The 13,257-nt window shown below is 43.0% G+C and overlaps 1 protein-coding gene across 5 annotated transcripts in view; it reads left to right on the top strand.

The window, feature by feature from the left end:
• The first annotated feature begins 3,136 nt into the window (after positions 1-3,136).
• ZBTB43 (zinc finger and BTB domain containing 43) overlaps positions 3,137-13,257 on the top strand; it is a 28,806-nt gene continuing 18,685 nt past the window's right edge. For all 5 annotated transcript variants that reach the window (XM_086325123.1, XM_086325124.1, XM_086325127.1 and 2 more), the window contains exon 1: positions 3,137-3,259. The gene's annotated coding sequence lies outside the window, so the exon portion shown is untranslated. The remainder of the gene's footprint in view (positions 3,260-13,257) is intronic.

Here is a 13,257-nt window from a genome sequence, read left to right as displayed (position 1 = left end):
CAGGGAGGCCTGGCGTGCTGCGGTTCATGGGGTCACAAAGAGTCGGACACGACTGAGTGACTAAACTGAACTGAACTGAACTGAATAGCTCAGTTGGTAAAGAATCCACCTGCAATGCAGAAGACCCCAGTTCTATTCCTGGGTTTGGAAGATCCACTGGAGAAGGGATAGGCTACCCACTCCAGTATTCTTGGGCTTCCCTGGTGGCTCAGCTGGTAAAAAATATGCCTGCAATGCTGGAGACTTGGGTTCAATCCCTGGGTTGGGAAGATCCCCTGGAGAAGGGAAAGGCTACCCACTCCAGTATTCTGGCCTGGAGAATTACATGGACTGTATAGTCCATGGGGTCCCAAAGAGGTGGACACGACTAAGCGACTTTCACTATTACTACTACTACTACTACTACTACTACTACTACTACTATAGCCTTGGACTCAGTCATGTGACCTTCTTTAGCCAATAAAATATTTTTTAAAGTCTTAGAAAATGTGCTTATACTTTTCCATTGCTCTCTTTTGTGCACCTACCATTGCCATGAGAATTTATCCCCATTGCCTGGCTGGTGAGTAAGAGACACATGGAACAGAGTCAGGGCTCCCAGCCGAAACCACCCTAGATCAGCTGACCCTAGACATGTAGGCAAGCCCAGCCAAGCTGAGCAAAGCTTTCTAACCAACCCCAAGCAGACACTAGACATATGAGCCAGAAACAAATAAAGCTGTATCCCTCTGAGGTTTTGAGGCTCTATGTTATGCAATAGTTAACCAACACACAGTTTTACAATGTATTCAGTTCAGTAATCCTTTTATACTATCATTCCATTATTTTGGTTTTACATTTTTTGATCCTACAAATTATAAGTTGTTCTTTGTTTGTCCCTAATGTTTGTTTATATTTACCTATGTTTGCCATTTTATCTGCTCACTAATCCTTACTGTTCCTCAGTTTTTCCTCTTGGGATCATTTTATTTCTTCCTGAAATAAATCTTCTAAGAGATGCTTCAGTTAAGTTCTGTTGGTAGTAACTCTTAGCTTTTGTTGATCTTAAAAGTATTATGTTTTCATTTTTTGAAAGATTATTTGCTAAGTATACAATTCTAGGTATAAGATTATTTTCTCTCATCTTGTTAAGGCTATTATCCCATTAATGATATTATTTCATGCTATTATTATTATCATTGCTCCCATTATTGCTGTTGAGTAGCCAGGAGTTGGTATCACTATCATTCTATGGTAGATAACCTGACTTTCTTCTCTATCTGCTTTTAAAATCATCTCATGCTTTGGTGTTCTGCAGTTTAACCAGATCTAGGTTTTCTTTTCCCCAATCCTAGTTGGGATTCCTTGTGTTTCCTGAGGCTGCTTCTCTTTCATCAATTCTGGAAAATTCCCAGCCATCAATATTTGACAACTACTTTGTTCATATTCACTTTATTATCTTCTAACATAAAAGAGAGTCAGACACGACTGATGAGACTTAGCAGCAGCAGCAGACCTTACTCTTTTTCATTTCTTTATCTCACTGGGATGGCTTTTGGATTATTTTCTTCAAATTTATTTTTTAGCTCATGAATTTCTCTTCAGCTGTACCTCATTAGTTATTTAAACCTTCCAATGAGCTAGACATTTAAAATGTATCTGATGCTGCTGATTGTCTTCTCTGCCCATGGGTTTTGTTTTTTAATTGTGAATTCGTATTTTCGATATTTCTCCTAGCAATTTTATCTATTTTGTTGCGGTTATACTTGGATATATGTAGTCTATTAACCGGAGAAGGCAATGGCATCCCACTCCAGTACTCTTGCTTGGAAAATCCCATGGATAGAGGAGCCTGGTAGGCTGCAGTCCATGGGGTCACTAAGAGTCAGACACGACTGAGCGACTTCCCTTTCACTTTTCACTTTCATGCATTGGAGAAGGAAATGGCAACCCACTCCAGTGTTCTTGCCTGGAGAGTCCCAGGGACGGGGGGGGCCTGGTGGGCTGCTGTCTCTGGGGTTGCACAGAGTCGGACACAACTGAATCGACTTAGTAGTAGTCTATTAACAGGCTTCCCAGGTGGCGCAGTGGTAAAGAATCTGCCTGCCAATGAAGGAGATGCAAGAGACTTGGGTTTGATCCCTTGGTCATGAAGATCACCTGGAGTAGGAAACGGCAACCCACTCCAGTATTCTTGCCTGGAAAATCCCATGGACTCAGGAGCCTGGCAGGCTACAGTCCATGGGGTTGCAGAGCCGGACACCTGAGCAACTGAGCAGTCTATAATATTGCCAGAAATAACGCCCAAGACCAAAGCAGTCCTACAGAGCTGAGATCTTGGGTCTGGAGCCAGACTGCAGGGCTTAACAGAAGTTGTGCCACTTACTAGTCGTAAAACTACTCATACAACAAACATCCAGGGATACATCGTCCAAACCTGAGACTATAGCTTAACCTCATCTGAGAACTAGGCTCTCTCAATCTTTCTGCTTTGTTGGCCTTAGCATTTGTCATATCACAGGCACATGCCAGTAACTGAATTTTCAACCTTAGAGACAGGAAGAAAATAAAGGCTGCAAAACACTTGAGCATATTCAACTAGAAGTCTTGGTGAACTTTGAAAACAAGAACAGAATAAACAAAAGCTTTTTCAGAAGCCCCAGTTGATGGCTTCTCTAAGTATTATGGGCCAGAAATTGGTCACATGCTTATGCCTAGTCCAACTACTGGCTAATAAGAATGAGTTTATCACGAATAGTCTGGACCAGTTATGAGTCATTCAATTGGCGTGAGGCTTTTCCTAGGGGAACCCGGCACAATGCTTGAGAGGGCATTGGTCCCTTCACTAAACTCTTACTGAACATCTGCTACAAGCTAAAGGCGCTGTGGAGCCAGTAAAGGATTTGACATAATCTCTATCAGACAAGCTGAGATAGGTCAAAGTGTTTATTTAGCACTCCTCTCCGCAAACGTCAGCGTTGGCCCTAGAGTACCTACAGGAGACTGACCTGCTCCGGGCTGTACTGCGCAGCCGCGGGTTCTCTCGGAGCACGCTCCTGACGCCCCGCCCCGAATGCGAGTCCCGCAAGCGCACATCGCTTTCTCTCAGACGCACCCCCGGAAACACTGGCAGTTTTAGGGGGCGGGACCGGTAAGCGTTTCCGGAGGCGGGAGGCGCAGGCTGAGGCGGTCGCGGCAGCTACGGCTTGAGCGGGCCCGGCGCCGGCGGCGGCGGAAAGTATCCCACCGGCGGGCTATGTGAGCGCCGAGCCCTTGGCAGGTATGGCAGAGTCAGGACAACGCGTAGCAAGGGGGCAGGAATGGAAACCGGAGAGGTTTGAAGGGTTCTCTGCAGGTTCCGGCGCGCTCACCGCTGACACCGCCAGGCCCATTGCGCCGACCGGGATGCTGAAGCCGCGCGCGGGACCGTTGGAGTCCCGGCGCCCCGGGTCCGACTCCTGCTGTCTCTGGCCAGCCCGGAGCTCGTGCAGCGACACCGAGGCCCCCGAGGCGGCCTCTCGTCCAAGGTCACCCTCCGGTGACGGACCTCGGCGGGCCAGAGCGCTTAGAGATCCCGCCACCCCTTCTTCCCCCCGTCAGACCGCCCCTCCGGCCTTTCGGGGGCGCGGAGTGGGCGCGGCTTGGCGACCTCTCGGTTGAGTCAAAGCCAGGAGAAAAACTGCGCTTGGGACTTGGCTGATATGGTCTCTGTTTACCTCTGCGTTTCACGTCTCTTGCTGTCTGTGTCACCTGTCATCACCTGCCCTTTATGCCTATTAACTCGGCCTCGGTCAGCTTTGTGTTTCTCTCGAACCCATCTCCTAGTATCTGGATCCTGTCTTCATTTCTGTTTCCACCTTCTGTGTCCCTTGACCCTGTGTTTCCCTCTTAGTCTACTCTGATTCACGGCCTTCCTGTCGGTCCAGCTCTTTACTCATTCTGTGCTTCTCTGCCAGTCGTATGTCTTTCTCTCTTGTTTCTGCCTCTCCTCACTGGGTTTCTCTGGGCGAGGCGGCCTGCCCGGACCTCTGAGCCATGGCAGGTGACTCATGACCCTGTGAAGCTTCCTACACTGGTGACATGATCAGCGACTAGACTGCAGTCTGACCTCAGCTCTGACAGGTGTCGCCCAAACGGTCAGGGTGTAGGCGCTCCTGGAGGACAGAAGGCCATCTGCAGGCCAAAGTAGCTTGATGAATCCTTGCTTTTTTTACCCATGGTTTTTCAGAACTGCCGACTCTACTTCCCTTTGCTCCATTCACGTGGCTTCCAGGGTTCTAAGGAGCCTGCTCTCTGAGTTACCACTGCTTAACCAGGCCTGTGTACAGGCTGAGGAAGGGTCTGTCAGAGATCCTCTGCCCGCTGGGGCTCGTGGGGCAGTAGCAGGATTTCTGGGAGAGCTGTATGCTTAGTTTGAAAATCGTGTCACTATGTACAGTTAAATTGTGAGAAACCTAGTCGCTTGGCGTTCGTTCTTTGCTCTACAAAAGTATTCAGTGGAGAAGTAAGCTGGACCCAAAAGAACAAATATTGAATGAGTCCACTTATATGAGGTATCTAGAATAGGCAGATTCATGGAGACAGAAAGTGGAGTATAGCTTTGCCAGGGGCTGAGGGTGTTGGCAAAATCTTGGTTCTCTGCGCACCAGTGCCCAACAGAAATACAGAGAGTCATGGAAGAGAAGGAAAAGAGTGGCTTTACTGCTTTGCCAGGCAAACGGGGAACAGAGTAGGCTAGCGCCTCAAGAGCTGTGCCCCACTCCCAGCTGAATAGAGAGAGGTTATATAGTCAGACTGGAATGTGTGATAGGATTAAGGCAGTCACAGTCTTGCATTCTTCTGTAAAGTTTCAAAAGGGTGGGATTGCTGACAAGATGGGTGTGCAGGGTCTTAGGTGGGCTTCCCAGGTGGCACAGTGGTAAAGAATCCACCTGCCAATGCAGGAGACTCAAGAGACTTGGGTTCAGTCCCCAGGTTGGGAAGATTCCCCTGGGGTATAAATAGCAAGCTTCTCAAGTATTCTTGCCTGGAAAATCCAATGGACAGAGGAGCCTAGTGGGCTCTATTCTGCAGGGTCACTGAGCACGAACACAGTGTCTTGGGTTCATTCTCCTAATCTTGATGAGCCTCTCTGGTCCCTTTAATCTTACCTCAGGTGATTTCTTGGCTGCTCCTCCCTTGATTAGCAACTTTTCTGCCCTTTGGAACTAAGAGAACGTTGTGGAGGCTGGAGTCTTGCGTATGAGAAATGGAGGACAAAAAAACCTCAGTGTCCTGGAGCCCCACAGGGCCCTGCTCAACATCAAGGGAGAGGAGAGGATGGAAAATTATTATTTAATGGATACAGGGTTTTAGTTTGGGATGATGAAAAAATTCTTCAAACAGATAATGGTGGTGGTTGCGCAACTGCATAAATGTACTTAATGCCACTAATTGTAAACTTTAAATGGTTACAATGGTAAATTTTATGTTAAGTATATTTTACCACAGTACCAAAAAGAAAGTTGTTGAATGTAGATTCCTGAAACTAACAAGCTCTTTGAAAATGTGATTTTAAAAATTCCATTCTGTAGCTTTTAGAAACATTTAGTTGAACTGACGTTTCTTGATGCCTGCTCTCCACAGCCAAGGTCCTTAGAAAAGGAGTTTGGTTAAAAGAATGTAGTTAAAAATTTCTACTTTTAGCACCCTGACTCTCCCTCTGTATTCATTGGGTTCAGTGCAGAAATCTGCTGCATAAGCAGGAAACTAGAGGATGGTTTTACTTTTCACTTGAAGAAAAATAGTCCTTTTATTATAATAATGAAAAATTATGTGTTATGTGTTTTCTGGTGGGAGAGGCCTTTGTTTTATGTTTTCTTATCTAAGCTGTCAGTTTGTAAGCTAGTTTATCAAGCTTTCTTATAAGATGTAGCAGCCAAATTACTGCCATATTGAATCCCTTGATATCATTGGTTATTTTATGTACCACCAAAGGAAGAGAAAGCTTTGGCAATTAAACTTCTGCTTTGTGCATGCTAAGTCACTTCAGTAGTGTCTCACTGACCCCATGGACTGTAACCTGCCAGGCTCCTCAGTCCTTGGGATTTCCCAGACAAGAATACTGGAGTAGGTAGCCTTTTCCTCCTCCAGGGGATCTTCCCCACCCAGGGATCAAACCTCCGATTCCTGAGTCTTCTGCGTTGGCAGGCAGATTCTTTACCAACTACACCACCTGGGAAGCCCAATTAAGCTGTTACATATGCTTTTTTACATGTTTAAACTTATTTAGATATTTTAAAGTTATATTCTAGTACATTTGTAAAAAGAAGAAAAGTGAAACAAACTGATTAAAATGTTCATTAACCTCCTTACTATTCCTACTCTTCTGAATACTTTTCAGTTCAGAGTTACACCTGTGCTTTTCCACAGTTTGTCCTGTGTGTCGTCAGAAGCATTGGTGAGGCTCTCAGGAAAGCTCTAGTACTGTTTAAGCAGAGACAACTGTTATAACTTCCACCTGGCCATCACATCCTGATTTCAGAAATTTGAAAATGTGCCTCTTATAATCAATTGACTATAGCTCTATATTAGTTTCAGGAACTTTTCCGTTTTACCTTTTTATGTTTGCAGTTAAAATACAAAGAGATTTTTGTCTCGTTTGTAACATATTGAGGGGAAAAAAAACTTTTGTTGTGTATGTTGTAGAACATACAAAACAGCAAGTGCTATTTCTTCCTTCTGCTTTCTTGGTTCAGCTTCTTATCCTGAATTCTAATGAATATGAGAGTGCAGTTAAAATACATGTCCTTGGCTTTACTGTAATGTTAATGGCAGGATGAGATGGTGGATGGCATCATCAACTCAATGGACATGAGTTTGAGCAAACTCCAGGAGATGGTGAAGGACCAGGAATCCTGGTGTGCTGCAGGCCATGGGTTTGAAAAGAGACACAACTGAGCTGAACGACTGAACAACAACAACAGCAATAGCAGGATGACTGATAAGTGGAGAGTTAGTGGTTAGAACAATAACTTCTCTTTTGAATCACAAAGAATTTTCCACACTGGATCATTTGCCCTGAAGTTTCAAGTAAAACATTCAGCTGTGGCAGGAATCAAACTTCATAAAGTAGGTAGCTTGTTTTTTAAAAATCCTAGAATAGGTTTTACCAAGTGCTCTGGCTGTGTGTGCTCAGTTGCTCAGCTGTGTCTGACTATAACCCTTTGGACTGGAGTCTGCCAGGCTCCTCTGTCTGTGGGATTTTTTAGGCAAGAATACTGGAATGGGTTGCCATTTCCTTCTCCGGGGATCTTCCTGACCGGAGGACTGAACCTGGGTCTCCTGCATTGCAGGCAGATTCTTTACCTACTGAGCCATCAGGTTGCAGGGGGTTGCGGGGGCGCGGATGAGCAGTGTGTTCCAGTTAGAAAATATAGGTATATTTGATTGATAATGGTCTAGAGAACAAAAAATACTTTTGCACAGAGTAGTTTAATTCTGCAAAATCACATAGGTATTTTGAGAGAGGTATCTAGTGAGAGTTCCAGAAAAACATCTACTTCTGCTTTATTGACTATGCCAAATCCTTTGACTGTGTGGATCACAGCAAACTGGAAAATTCTTCAAGAGATGGGAATACCAAATCACCTGAGCTGCCTCCTGAGAAATCTGTATGCAGGTCAAGAAGCAACAGTTAGAAGTGGACATGGAACAACAGACTGGTTCCAAATCGGGAAAGGAGTATGTCAAGGCTGTATATTGTCACCCTGCTTATTTAACTTATATGCAGAGTACATCATATGAAATACTGGGCTGGAGGAAGCACAAGCTGGAATCAAGATTGCTGGAAGAAATATTAATCACCTCAGATGTACAGATGACACCCTTACGGCAGAAAGTGAAGAAGAACTAAAGAGCCTCTTGATGAAAGTCTGTTGATGAAAGAGGAGAGTGAAAAAGTTGACTTAAAGCTCAGCATTCAGAAAACTAAGATCATGGCATCTGGTCCCATCACTTCATGGCAAATAGATGGGAAACAGTAGAAACAGTGACAGACTTTATTTTGGGGGGCTCTAAAATCACTGCAGATGGTGACTGCAGCCCTGAAATTAAAAGACACTTGCTCCTTGGAAGAAAAGTTATGACCAACCTAGATGGCTTATTAAAAAGTAGAGATACTACTTTGCCAACAAAAGTCTGTCTAGTCAAAGCTATGGTTTTTCCAGTAGTTATGTATGGATGTGAGATTTGGATTATAAAGCTGAGTGCTGAAGAATTGATGCTTTTGAACTGTGGTGTTGGAGAAGATTCTTGAGTCCATTGGACTGCAAGGAGATCAAACCAGTCCATCCTAAAGGAAATCAGTCCTGAAGATTCATTGGAAGGACTGATGCTGAGGTGAAACTCCAATACTTTGGCCACCTGATGTGCAAAGTTGACTCATTTGAAGAGACCCTGATGCTGGGAAAGGTTGAAGGCGGGAGGAGAAGGAGATGAAAGAGGATGAGATGGTTGGATGTCATCACCGAGTCAATGGACATGGGTTTGGGTAGACTGCGGGAGTTGGTGATGGAGAGGGAGGCCTGGCATGCTGCAGACCATGGGGTTGCAAAGAGTCGGACATGACTGAGCGACTGAGCTGCACTGAACCATGGTGATACAAGATGTTAACATTTAAAGAAAGCTGAGTGACAGTCATGGAGGAACTCAACACTTTTTGTAACTTTTCTATAAATCTAAACTTATTCAAAAATTAAAACTTTATTTAAAAAATGCAAAGGCAGTAGCTCAGAAGGTAGAAAAGCTGATATAACAGAAAATATCAGTCATGATTACTTTTCTTTGCCACTCACCCACAGATACAATTTTATTAGCAAGACACTGGTACACAGTGAATGGCACCAGCATCTCTCACATTTTCAATGTGATTTTTCTTTTCAGAAAGCACTGTGATTTTAGTTTGAAACAAAACTAAGAAATGGGTTCCTCTTTGTCATTTATTCTTACTGTCTTTTGATGGTCATGGCATAAAGAATTTTAGCCCAGGAATGCATCTTTTCTTTAGGTAAGCTATAAACTTGCTAAAAATACAGTTTTTAAAATTATTTACTAAAATGGTTTCTTTTTCAGTAATTTTTTACTGAAATAATAATGTAATTGTATTTACATTAGACCAGAAGGTTCTTTTACTTCTGAGGAGTAGATACTGCGCATTTTAAGGCCAATCATTGCCATTCTTTGTTAGAGAATTTAACTTCCAAGAAACTTCTCTAAGTGACATTTTTTTTTCACTTAGAAAAATATTAGATTTGGAATTACATTTCTATTTGAATCCTAACATACCACTTCTGAGATATGTGACCTGGGACAGATCTTTTAACCTTTCTGAGCTTCAGTTTAACTCATGAGTGTGATGGTATAAAGGCTATTGCCACCCCTGAGTTTACATAGTCTGCTTAGTGAACTGTAAAGCATTTGGCTAAAGTATTTGAGTAGGCATGGGGTGTTGGTATTTTTGTACATTTGTGCCAGACTAGAGATTTACTAAAGTAACATTTACTGTGTTTAAATGTGCTCTCTACAGTAAGCATGCAAATTACCATGCACTCTGATTAAGAAATCTCTGGAGGGCTTCAAGAAGAGTCACTGGTGGGTCACCTTCCCTATTATACTGTTGTCTTGTGTGTTTTTAGGATATGGAATTGGTGTTTAAACAGTATATAAAGCTTGACATACAATTCCTCAGCTAAATAATAGATGTAGGCTACAATTAAACTCATCAGAGTTGGAAAGGGTCTTGTAGGTCATCTAGTTCATATTTACCCTTTGTCCTCTGCTCTTAAAAAGCCAGATTAGAACTTCCCTAGTGGTCTAGCGGTTAAGACTGTGAGCCTCCACTGCAGAGGCTTCAGGTTTGATCCCTGGTCAAACCTCACATGCCACGGGATATGGTCAAAAAAATTTAAAAAAAAAAGAAAAGCCAGATTATTTTAGGGAACAATGGAGGGAGTTAGCTAGGATTGGTGTGTTTGTTTTAGAACTGCTACTATTGGATTAAAAAAAAAATGTATACAAGGTGACATAAAATTGCTAGTACTTCATTAAGTCTGAAGATGGCGAGTAATTTGCTCTGATTGCATTGCACACTGTAGACTGTTTTGGTTATTTGTGAAAATATTCATCTTTACCTTTCATACTGCCTCATCTCTCAGACTATTGGGTCTGAGCCGGTGTTTTGAATTTAAGTTCCAGCTTCATCACTTACTGGTTGTATGACCTTAGGTACATAGTTTAGCCTCTCGTCTATTTTTTATTCTTTACAATAGGAGTAAAAAATATCTTATCAAGTGATTTTTTTATGAGGATTAATTTATGAGAATATATAAAGTGCTTTACATAGATCTGTTACAATACATTCATTAAATAAATGGTCCATGCGATTACCTGTCCTACTAATTATGACATTGTCCTGCTTACCCAGTGGGATTGGTAACTAGTTTACCTTGCATGCATGCTAAGTCACTTCAGTCGTGTCCGACTCTTTTCAACCGTATGAAGTGTAGCCCACCAGGCCCCTCTGTCCATGGGATTCTCCAGGCAAGAATACTGAATGAAGTGGGTTGCCATGCCCTCCTCCAGGGGATCTTCCCAACAAAGGGACTGAGCCCTTATCTCTATGTCTCCTGCATTGGCAGGTGGGTTCTTTACCACTAGCACCACCTGGGAAGCCCAACTAGTTTATCTTGCATTACTCTGTTTTTAAAAACTGCTTTATCATGACATAATTCATATGCAGTTTAGAGTTTTTTTTAGTATATTCAATGAGTCAAATACCCATCAAAGATTGAGGGCAGTAGGAGAAGAGGGCAACAAAGGATGAGATGGTTGGATGGTGTCACCGACTCAATGGACATGAGTTTGAGCAAACTCAGGGAGATAGTGAAGGACAGGGAAGCCTGGCTTGCTGTAGTCCATGGGGTCTCAAAGAGTCAGATATAACTTAGTGACTCAACACCACCACCACACTTTAATTTTAGAATTTTTGTCTCCCCTTTTAAACCAATTAGCAGTCACTCCTTATTTCCTTGCCCTGTAGTTTCTTGCAACTGCTGACTTATTTTTGCCTCTGAAATTTGCTATTCTGGACATTTCATGTCAGTGGGGTCATACAAGATTTAGCCTTTTGTGTCTGACTTCTTTCACTTGGCATGATGTTTCAAGGTTTGGACTTCTGATATATATCAATACTTCATTTTTATTGCCAAAAGGATGTTATGATGCATGTAGTATGTAATAAAATGGAATAATATTCCATTGTATAGTTATACCATGTTCTATTCAGTCATCAGTTGAGGACATTTGGGTTATTTCCAATTTTTGGCCATTATGAATAATGCTGTTAGAGACATTCATGTATGTTTTCTGTGGACATCATGTTTTCGTTTTGGGTAGATACCAAAGAGTAGAATTGTTGAGTTATATGATAACCCTGTTTAACTTTTTGAGGAGCTACGGAACTGTTTTCTAAATTGGATGCACCATTTTACATTCCCACTATCAATGTTGCTGTTCAGCCGCCCAGTTGTGTCTGACTCGGCGACCCCGTGGACTGCAGCACATCAGTCCTCCCTGTCCTGCACCATCTCCCAGAGTTGGCTCAAGTTTGTGTTCATTGCACTGGTAATGCCATCCAGCCATCTCATCCTCTGACACCCTCTTTTACTTCTGCCGTCAATCTTTCCCAGTATTAGGGACTTTTCCAATGAGTCATCTGTTTGCATCAGATGACCAAAATACTGGAGCTTCAGCTTCAGCATCAGTCCTTCCAATGAATATTCAAAGTTGATCTCCCTTTAGATTGACTCGTTTGATCTCCTTGCTTTCCAAGGGACTTTCAGGAGTTTTCTCCAGCACCACAGTTCGAAGGCATCAATTCTTTGGTGTCTGCCTTTATGGTCCAGCTCTTACAACCATATCTGACCACCGGGAAGACCATAGCCTTGACTATACAGACCTTTGTTGACAGAGTAATGTCTCTGCTTTGCAATGCACTGCCTAGGTTTGTCATGGCTTTCCTGCCAAGAAGCAGTCATCTTCTGATTTCATGGCTGCAGTCACCGTCTGCAGTGATCTTGGAGCCCAAGAAGAGGAAATCTGTCACTCCTTTCACTTTTTCCCCTTCTATTTGCTATGCAGTAATGGGGCTCCGGGAGATGGTGATGGACAGGGAGGCCTGGCGTGCTGCGATTCATGGTGTCACAAAGAGTCGGACACGACTGAGCAACTGAACTGAACTGAATGGGGCTGAGTGCCATGGTCTTAGTTTTTTTAATATTTAGTCTTAGCTCTTTCACTCTCCTCCTTCACCCTCATCAAGAGGCTCTTTAGTTCCTCTTTGCTTTCTGCCATTAGAGTGGTGTCATCCACATATCTGAGGTTGTTGATGTTTCTCCCGCCTATCTTGATTCTGGCTTGTAACTCGTCCAGTGGGGCATTTCTCATGATGGACTCAGCATATAGGTTAAACAAACAGGGTGACAGCAGACAGCTGTACTGCAGTGTATAAGGGTCCTAATCCTTCCGTATCCTCTCTAACACTTGTTAGTGTCTGTCTTATCACAGCCATCCAAGTGGGTGAGAAGTGATAGCTCATTATAGTTTCAATTTGCATTTCCCTAATGAATAATGATACTGGACTTCTTTTGTGTGTCCTACTTGGGGAAATGTCTGTTCAAATCCTTGACCCATTTTTCAGTGGGTAGTCTTTTTATTATTGAATTTTAAGAGTTCTTTATGTATTCTGGAGTATGAAGTGGCAACCCACTCCAGTATTCTTGCCTGGAAATTTTTATGGACAGAGAAGCCTGGTGGGCTACAGTCCATGGGATTGCGAAGAGTCAGATACCATACCACTACCACCACCGTATGTATTCTGTATACAAGTTGCTTGTAAGTTACCTGATTTGAGTATGTTTTCTCCCATGTTGTAAGTTATGTTTTCTTGATAGTATTATGTGTACTTTGGCCCACTCTTGTATCTTCCTGCCTACTGATTCAGTAGGTCCCATTGATTCTGTTTTCCATATTCATTGTTACTTTCATTGCCTCAAACCTAGACCATATTTACTGAAATCTTAGAATTGGCCTTTACTTTAGGCTTGCTCCTGCTTTAAGTTCATCTGTAAATTATCCTTTCTGAACATTTTTCACAGCATGTCACACAAAAGTTTTCAGTGCTGCCCCCAGTGCCCCATTTAAAGCTCAGACTCAGCCTTTAGCAGGGTAGTGCCAGTCATT

The sequence above is a fragment of the Bos grunniens genome, chromosome 11 (assembly GCF_055505025.1).
Source record: "Bos grunniens cultivar Pamir isolate PY7600 chromosome 11, Bosgru_T2T1.0, whole genome shotgun sequence".
Classification (NCBI taxonomy): Eukaryota; Metazoa; Chordata; class Mammalia; order Artiodactyla; family Bovidae; genus Bos; species Bos grunniens.
This window is presented reverse-complemented; position numbering and strand designations above follow the sequence as displayed.